General features: G+C 51.8%; 1 protein-coding gene across 1 annotated transcript in view; it reads right to left on the minus strand.

Annotated features, from left to right (window-relative positions):
- bahcc1b (BAH domain and coiled-coil containing 1b) overlaps nucleotides 1-10000 on the minus strand; it is a 95517-nt gene that overhangs the window by 45510 nt on the left and 40007 nt on the right.

Raw genomic sequence — 10000 nt, forward strand, 5'->3', positions numbered from 1 at the left:
CCAGATGAATGCGTATCCTTCCGCCTGCTTCTCTTCAAGGACCCCTGAAGGAGAGGAAGGGACCTGTCTGAAAATCCCACTGACCTTCCACTCCTAGCGCGCATGCATGCGAACGCATGCACGCATGATGCATGCACACACACACACACACACACATCCATATTTCTCTGACCTCAATGTTTGTCGGACCGCTGCTCCTATTTTTCGGACATACATGACAGCACTCGCACAGTCGCACACACGTGCATAGGCCTACACACACGGGCACACACGCATGCACACACGCACGCACGCACTCAAAGACACACAGACTAGGAGTGCATCCGTGCTTCAAACACGCTCTCCAAAATCAAAGAATAATATGCTTCAAAGAACAGAGCTCTTAGTGAACACTGTGAAATCCTCAGCGTTACTTTAACTCTGAGAGTGTACAAATGTAATCAAGTGGACACTTGTACACTCTCAGAGTTATAAATGGAGACATTTTCTGTTAAGTGTAGCATCTCCCTCCCTCACTCTCTCTCTCTCTAATAGAGCCTAAAGCCAATAAATAATAGAAATATAGAAACTATAGAAATAATTAATCCAAGAAAGGAAGCGTATTAGTATTAGACAATTCTAGTGTGGGTTGCTTTGTGCTTGGGAGCCTGGGAGAGTCTGAACGACCACGGTCAGTGTGTGGACTCCTGCTGTAAAACATGCAATCATAAACTGCTGTGGCTCCACATGTGGATGCCTTGGTGTGACCAGCCTGTGACATCATCCGTCATCCCTGAGGTATCTATGAAGTATGACTCCAAAACCTGGGAGAGGTTTCAACCCGATCCGAGCCCTGCTGACTAAAATGTACGAAAAAATCATACTCGTGTGAAGTGAGCGGCGCTCTTATCATCATAGGCCTGTACATCATCATACATCACATTCCGTGCTCAGCCAATCGGCTGAGCACATTACGTGCTCATACAGACACACAAAACTGTGCATAGGAGCGGCTAGCGACGGCTAGCGACAACATGCATACAACGTACTGTATGATGTTGGCCTACTGACAACATGCATACAAAGTATTATGTTGGCCTACTGACAACATGCATACAAAGTATTATGTTGGCCTACTGACAACATGCATACAAAGTATGATGTTGGCCTACTGACAACATGCATACAAAGTATGATGTTGGCCTACTGACAACATGCATACAAAGTATTATGTTGGCCTACTGACAACATGCATACAAAGTATTATGTTGGCCTACTGACAACATGCATACAAAGTATTATGTTGGCCTACTGACAACATGCATACAAAGTATGATGTTGGCCTACTGACAACATGCATACAAAGTATGATGTTGGCCTACTGACAACATGCATACAAAGTTTGGTATTGATCGGTCCAGCGGTTTGTGAGATGAGCTCACACACACACACACACACACACACACACACACACACACACACACACACACACACACACACACACACACACACACACACACACACACACACACACACACACACACACACACACACACACACACACAGACCCTCTCATAGACGACTAACCTCTCGCAGAGCCACGCCATAAAAAGACAATTCCCAATGGAAACATTCATACATATTTTTTGGACTATATGTTTTGGACATTGCAATTTATTATGTTCATTTAACCCCACTTGTTCGTTTTTTACACCCGTTATTTTACTATATAAGAATACTGAAGAGAGAGGGAAAACAAGTCTCAGAACTCACCTGGCTCTAAGGATTGTGGGTAGTCCTGAGGCGGCTGGCCCTCTCCCCGGTCACTCCCCCTGTCCGACCCTTTGGAAAGGTGCGAGGGGGCGGGGCTTAGAGCCGGGGACCTGGGGGCGGCGGCTGCCGGGCTGGGGGCGGGGTTCAGGGGGTTCTGCGAGTGCGGCCTCCTGGAGGGCGAGGAGGAGTGGTAGCAAGGCGACTGGCGGCTGGTGGGACACACCCCCGGAGACGGGGTGGACGTCTTGGGCGGCGGAGGGGTGTGGGAGAAGGGCTTGGCCACGCGGGAGGAGGTAGAGGGCGAGGAGGAGGAAGAGGAGGTCCTGGATGACGAGGATTCGTGGGGCGAGTCTTCGATGGTGATGGCGTGCTCCTCTGGCTTTCTCTGCTGGAGGGAGGGAGGGAGGGAGGGAGGATGGGAGGGAGGGAGGGACACATGAAGGTAGAGAGAGAGAAAGAGAGTGTGATGGAGAGAGGAAGAGAGAGACAGAGGGTATAGGAAGAAGGGAATACAGAAAACAACAGAAATCTCAGTAACGTGAGCGTGATTATGAACCACTTAAACCGGTGTCTCTCAACCTGTGGCCCCCCAAAGAAATTGGCAAAACACTTAGGATGTTATTGATAACATAACCAATGCATAGGAACTCAAAGTATACTACGATGGTTCCATTGATCCATGGTGGATCAATGGATTGATTGATCAGATCATTAAAATAAACTTGCTTGGAAAATGCACCCATCTGACCTGTTAAATTGAGCCCCATTATACATTTCTCAAATTTGAAAGCACTATATTTCTAAAACTATGAAACATTTCAAAGATTTATTTTCAGGCAAACATGTCCCCCGTAAGATGAACCTAAATGGGTTTGAATGGGGTTTCTAGGTGTAAGTATGTAGGACTAGTAGCATGCCAAAGTTTGTGCTATTGCCATTGAGAATGCATTGGGTGTTTAAGTTAAATAACTCAGAAACTACAAATCATTTCAAAGTAAAAAGTTCCAGCATGTGTCTCCACAGTAAGCTGAATTATAAAATGTGTGAATAGAGTTTCTAGGTGAAACTAGTAGCATGCCAAAGTTTGTGCTATTGCCATTGAGAATGCATTGGGCGTTTAAGTTAAAAAAACGGGGAGGAAATGTGACAGCAAACTGCCTGTCATATTTTCTCACTATTCCAAAGCCCCCCCAGGTACATTATATATTTAAACTATTTTCAGCAATGGTACACTTATTTTTTCAGTGGGTAGATCTTGTTGAGCTGGTCATTTTGAAAGTAGATCTCACGTCATAAATGTGTGGGCACCCCTGCTCTACACCAAATATCATTTCACCAAAACCCCAGATCTACTAGCTCACAACGCTTCGCCAACACAGCATCTTGTGAGCTTGGCTATTTTCAGTGAACGTTGGCCCCCGGAATAAGGACGCTAGAGTTCATTGCTGTTATTAATGTCTTCAGCAAACACTGCCACATGTGATTGTGAAATGTTTCTGCTGCTGTTGGGAAATCATAATATTTGTGCTGCGTGTGTTGAAAGTGTGCGTTGTGCTACCGAGCCCACCGCAGAGGAACATGACCTGTGTCCAAGACCCCCTGCACACTTTCATAACAGCATGGAGATGTCAGAGTCACGGGATTGAACCCCACTGTATTTCCATGAATGCCATTAGGGGGGGGAGGGGGGGGACACAATGCCACGTTTCTTCTGGTGTCGGAATAATCAGTGTGCTGTGTGTGTGTGTGTGTGTGTGTGTGTGTGTGTGTGTGTGTGTGTGTGTGTGTGTGTGTGTGTGTGTGTGTGTGTGTGTGTGTGTGTTCTACCTGTCCCAGGGAGTGTCTGTGCATGTGCTCCATGGCCCGCTGCTGCTGTTGGTGCTGTTGCTGCTGGTGGTGCTGATGCTGCAGCGCGTACAGCTCCTGTTGCCGTAGGAACGAGGAGCGGGAGTAGACGGGATGATGCTGCAGGTGAGAGGAGGGGCCCCGCCCCCCGTACACTGCCGGCCACAGGCCTGACTGTTCCATCACATCTAGAGAGACACACACACAGAGAGAGAGAGAGAGAGAGAGAGAGAGAGAGAGAGAGAGAGAGGAGATGAGGGAGACGAAGAGAGGGGATATGAATGGGGGGGTTAGTCTTCTTTTGATGTGAGGTCTGTAAATGTCTCGCATTATTGTGCGTGGGATGAAACACCTACTAATGAGATGAAAAGAGGTGCATGGGAAGCGAGAAAGCAAGGAGAAGGAAAAGGGAGGCACCGAGGCAGAGAGAAGGGTAGTTGAGAGGGACAAAGGAGAGAGCGAGCAAAGAAAGAGAGAGAGAGAAAGAAAGAAATCACAAACGAACCAACGAATGAATGAATGATTGAATGAACGGATGCATGAACATAGGAAAGACATAAAGAATGAATGAGTGAATGAATGAGACTCATATTCAAGCTTGTAAGCAACAAAGCGGTCATCATCGCAGCAAGCCTAAAGCAGCCCCCTCCTCACTGGCTGAAGCAGAGGTGGTTTGTGTATGTTTCAACCTTGAAGCTAATGCACTATTATCTACTATTGTTTCTCTCCCTGTCTCTCTCTTTCTCTTACATTATGGTGGTCCCACAACACTCACGTTTTCCCTAAAGCACATAGAAATTCAGACACACGCACACACGCACACACATGCACACACACGCGCGCGCACGCACGCACACACACACATCCCCTCCTTGGCTGCGTTGTCGCTGGGAACCTTTGTTCTGTGAGATTAGCCTGAGTGGGCTAATGTTTCCCAGGGGAAGGGTTCAGTGGATGCACTTCCCCTCTCCGCAGGAACTCCCACGGAGCGAGGCAAAGGAGCAGGGAGATAATTAAATTTCACAGCCTGTTTGCAAAGCAGCACGCACGCACACACACACACACACACACACACACACACACACACACACACACACACACACACACACACACACACACACACACACACACACACACACACACACACACACACACACACACACACAATAGCAGGAGGTGTGCCACACAAAACCGGGCAATGTCTCAAAAATCTTCCACATTCTGCAAAACCACTACAACCCCAACATAACTGAACACACATGGACTCACGGACACACACACACACACACACACACACACAGACATACATACACCTGCGCATGCAGTGCACCCATGTACACACAAATGAGGGTACATTTACAGACCCAACGCGATTGTTCCCAAAATAATACCAACGCACACACGCACAAACAAACACGCACCTTCTCCCCTTGACCAGTGTGAAGCCAGTGGTTAGCCACGGCGGGAGAGATGAGCGCCAGCCTAAATGACTTGCCATAACAGTGGGCAACCCAGCGAGCAGAGGAGGGGGGGGGGGGGGGGGGGATAGCTGCTCCCATTAACACAGCAATAAAACACCAAACCACTGACAGAGGGACTTAGTCGAGCATTTTACTATGATTAGCGAATGATACTAAAACTCTGGGAGAGAAATGGCAAGGGGCCTCTGATGGTACATCTGGAGAGGGAGGGAAGAACGGAGAGACAGGAGAGAGAGAGAGAGAGAGAGAGAGAGAGAGAGAGAGAGAGAGATGAGAGAGAGAGAGAGAGAGATGCCGATACATATCCTGCGCGTGCGTGCGTGCGTGCGTGCGTGCGTGCGTGCGTGCGTGCGTGCGTGCGTGCGTGCGTGCGTGCGTGCGTGCGTGCGTGCGTGCATGTGTCTGAATAGAATATGGGATGTGCTGCTGGTGACGGGGCTTGTGGTCCATCTTACCGAGGTGGTGGTGGGCTCCAGGCTCTGAAGGGAGGACCACCAGGGCAGAGCCAGGGTCTTGGGTGAGTGAGCCCAGGACCGGCTGCAGAGGGCTGGGCAGACCTGGGGGGAACCCCGGGCCCATGCCCACGTGGCTCAAACCTGGAATAAACACGGGCATTAGCCACTTGACTTAACCACTGTCTTAAACCCTCTAGTCTTAGTGAAATGGACTTCAGCTACAAATGTACTCTGGCAGCAACACACTCTCGCGGGATCTAGCACCAGTAACGTTCGCGAGATTCCCACTTAGGAGACCATTTGTAGCATTTGTGTAGCCTCTAGTGGCTCCAATTGGGATGGACTATCTTCCTAAATGAACAATCTTTGGTTATGCACAGAGCCTATTCCACTCACCGTAGGAATGGCCCATCCAGAGGGAGGGACTTCCTGTCCGCTGCATCCAGTGGTGGTGAGCGTGTGCAGAGGGGTCTGCCCCCAACTGGCCGGCTCCTCCAGGGACCAGGAGGTGAGAGGTCAGGTCTCCGTGACAGCTGCTGGAGGGGTGGATCCTGGCAAACTCCACCCGCTCCTTATTTTCCCTTGAAAGGCAGAGAGAGGTTTGTTAGGTGTCATTATTCATTATCCATTATCTTAGTGCTTTTTCGATTGACTTTTTTCCTTTTTTGTCTACTCTGCGTCTGTCTCAGACTCAGAGAAGGGCTGCCTGTGGACAGTGCCGAAACCCACCTACCAGTGATGGTAGGCAGGTTTCGACATTTCAAAGATTTTTTTTTTATCAATGCAAGAACAATGGCCTCTGTTATAGCTAACTTGTTAGGAATAGAAAGCTTGCAGTTTGTAGACAATTTTTTTTACATCTAGTACCGATAATAGTGAGGACCAATTATTTGAAGAAGGTTAAAATGTGTGTAGTCCTTTAAGCTCGATTTATTTGTTGTACAATGAAAATAGCCAACCTACAAGCTAACAAAACAACACGATTCAGTATGTATATGATTAAATTACTATTATTATTATTATATTTCTATTTGGATTATGTGTATAATTGAGATTACACTGGTTTCTTCTCTTCAATGTCTCAACCCTTTATCCTCCTTAGTTCATCTTCATTATCATCATCATCATCATTTTTCACATTATTATTATCTCCACTATCATCCTATTCTATTCCTCTTCTCCAACGCCACCCATGTGCCATTAGTATCCTCAACAACAATAACGACAACAACACAATAAATGAAAGGAGGCGACAGAAATAGCCTTCACCATCTAGATTCTAGAAGACTACTGAGCTCTCATTGTGTGTGTGTGTGTGTGTGTGTGTGTGTGTGTGTGTGTGTGTGTGTGTGTGTGTGTGTGTGTGTGTGTGTGTGTGTGCGCGTGCGTGCGTGCGTGCCCCTATTACGACTACATAATAAGAAGGGGCCGATACTTCAGACACAGCAGTATTAGTGGCAGTAATGTTAATGGATCACCTCGTCTCAGGGAGAGAGAGGAATATCACATCAAAGGCTGAATGGGAGACAAAATGGATGGAGAGAAGAACCAAGAGAGGAGAGGAGGCAGCGCAGCCTCAGAGAGGCAGAGAGATGCACAGAGGATAAAAGAACCTACAGCTTATCAGACGAGGGAGAAATGAATAGAGACTACAGCATGTTGTGCGTGCATGTGTGTGTGCGTGCGTGCGTGCACGTCTGTTTTTGCGTACCGTATATGTACGTGTGTACAACTGTACACACACATCTGGGTGTGTGTGTGTGTGTGTGTGTGTACTCTGTGTACCTGATGAGCATCTCTCTGTCTCTGTCCAGGTGATGAAGGGTAATCTGCTCCTCCGTCATCCTCTTCCTCTCCTCTGCCTCCCGGCCCAGCGGATACACAGGACGAGACACGCCTGAATTCATTAAAAACACACAAGCGGGGGATGTCAGCATGCTTATTTGGCAACAACCGGACACTGCCGCCAAGACGCTATGACCTCTTATAAGTGCAATTCACAACACTGACTGAAGTCCTGTTTAGTTGACTTTGAATCAGAGGTGAATAGAGCACCGAAGGTCTTACCTGGGTCCTGTTTTTCCCCCCATTCTTAATTCCCAAATACTTTTTCTATATCGCATCTGAACTTTGTTCCAAAAATAAACAAATGATCCCGGCAGTTTCACAGAATCAACTGACTGGTGAGAAAACGCTAATGTTACTGCCGCCAGAAACAGACTCAAATATGAGTGACTGACTATCGTAAACGATACAGAGCCACCTTCCCGACAAACACTTTGTTTATTTTTGGACCACAATTCTATATACAGTAAATGACAATTTCGGAAGCTTTTTGAAAATGTTTGCCTATAACGACAACTACAAACATGCCAATTGACAGACAGAGAGAGAGTCTGACCTTTCATGTTGGGCAGCACCCTGCCCTGCCTGCTGTGTCCAGGGGGGGTGTCTGAAGGGCGGTGCGGAGGCCGGGCGACCGCCACCGCGATCCCCACGGGCGGCTGCCGCACCTCCCCTTCCCCCGCGTCGCCCGTCTCCTTCCCCCCTCGCTCGCCCCTGTCCCCCTCGCTGCCAGAGCCTCTCCGCGGTGGGAGGCTCTGTTTGGGAGGGTCCTGCGGTGAGGCGTTGCTCCTGCCACCACCGCCGCCGCCGCCGCCCGCCGTCCTCTCGCCCCCTGTCCTCTCCGACCGATCTCCGCCCTGCTTGAGGCAGCCCAGGCCGCCGAAGGGGCTCCGCTGGGGCAGCAGCAAGGGCTGCTGGGAGCTGTAGTTCATAAGGCTCTTCATGGCGCTGCCCTCTCCTTCCACGGAGGCGAGGTGTGGTGAGGAGCGGGACGGGAGGGGGAGAGGAGGCTGGGACGTGGGCTGGGTGTGCTGGCCGTTCGAGGCCCTGCTGCCGTCCCCTCTTCCCTCCTGATGGGAGGAGGACTTCCTCTGGTCGTCCTGGTGGGGCCCCCGTGGCCCCCACGGCTGCTGAGAGGCGCCCGTTTGACTCCCGTCCCGCCCCTTCTCCTCTGGACCGGTGCCCTGACTGCTGTGCTGCTGATGCCGTATCCTCGCCACCTTCTGCCCCTCTCTCTGAGATCCCGCCCCCTTGCTCTCAGGAGGAGGAGGAGGAGGACCCGAGTGGGAACAGTCCCTGAAAGGAGGCGTGCTGGCGTACGGGCCACTTTTGGATGACGCGCCGTGTCCGGAGCCCGGGTGCTGCTGGGTCCCCTGGGCCTCGAGGGGGAGGGACGCCCGGTAGACGTCCAGGACCTCCACAGAAGAAGACGATGAAGATGACGAGGCTTCGAGGCTGCAAGATCGCAGCCCCGACTGAGCGCCAGGGTTGTTGTGGTTGTTCTTGTGAGGGTGCTGGGAGTGGTGGCCGTGGCCCCAGTCCGGGGGTCTGTCGGCCTTGCCGTAGCCCAGCTGCTGTTGATGAGGCTGGGGCTCCTGTGGCGGCTGCGGTGGCTCCTTCCTCTGGCAGTGGGAGGGGTTGTGATGGTGGGGGTGGTGTTGCGAGGGACTTTCATAAGCCCCTCCTCCTCCTCCTCCTCCTCCACTCTTCTCTGTACCTTTGCCGTCTCCCTTCCTGCCACACCCGCCTCCGCCCCCAGCGCCGCGACAGTCGGGGGCCGCCGGGTCTCCCAGGGGTCCGACGGACGGCACGTAGGTGGGGCCGGTGACCTTGGCATCCCTGCCAGAGCCTCCTGGGGCAGAGGCGGCGGGGTCCTTGGAGCTGGTCAGGGTGAGAGGGGCGGGCGGGCAGTAGAAGTCGGCGTGGGGATGGTGATGCGGGTGGTGCGGGTGGTGCAGCCACCCCGAGCCCATGTGCAAGTGGTGGGGGGGAGGCGGGGGCGGGGGAGGCATGGAGTAGGAGGCCACGGAGTGGGGAGCCGGCGGCGCCAATATGGCCGCCGGCGCCCCTCTCCTCATACATTCGGACGAGGAGGAGGAGGAGGACGTCGGGGACTCACTGATCCTCATCTCCCCGCTCACCGTCCCCTCCTTGGAGCACCTCCTCGCGCCTCCTCCCCCGGACGGAGGCCTGGAGCCCCCGCCCCCGCTGCAGCTGCTCAGCCCTGCCGCGCTCTTATTGGCTCCCCCGGGGACGACGCCAGCCTCCCCCCCTGACCCCCCGGACAGCTTAAAGCTACTCGTGTGTTTGGTCCCCTGTTGTCCGCCACAGTCACTGTCTCTGTAGTCCTTGTTGTGTCTCTCCTGGGGCGGCCTGTGTTCCTCCTCCCTGCCCAGCGGGGTGAGGTGGGGGGGGCAGAGGGTGGTGAGGGTGGGGGTACGGTTGGAGGTGGCCGGGTAGGGTGGTGGTCTGGTGGTGGTGGTGGTGGTGATGGTTGTGTCTCTCCTGTCTCTCTTTGCTCTCCTGATGTCTCTCCTTGCTGATCGAGCGATCTTTCTCCTTGGAGGCGGACGGAGGAGCGCCTTTCTCTACGGTTTCTTTGGAGCTCTTAGCACCTCCTCC

This window comes from Electrona antarctica (assembly GCF_951216825.1).
Source record: "Electrona antarctica genome assembly, chromosome: 22".
Classification (NCBI taxonomy): Eukaryota; Metazoa; Chordata; class Actinopteri; order Myctophiformes; family Myctophidae; genus Electrona; species Electrona antarctica.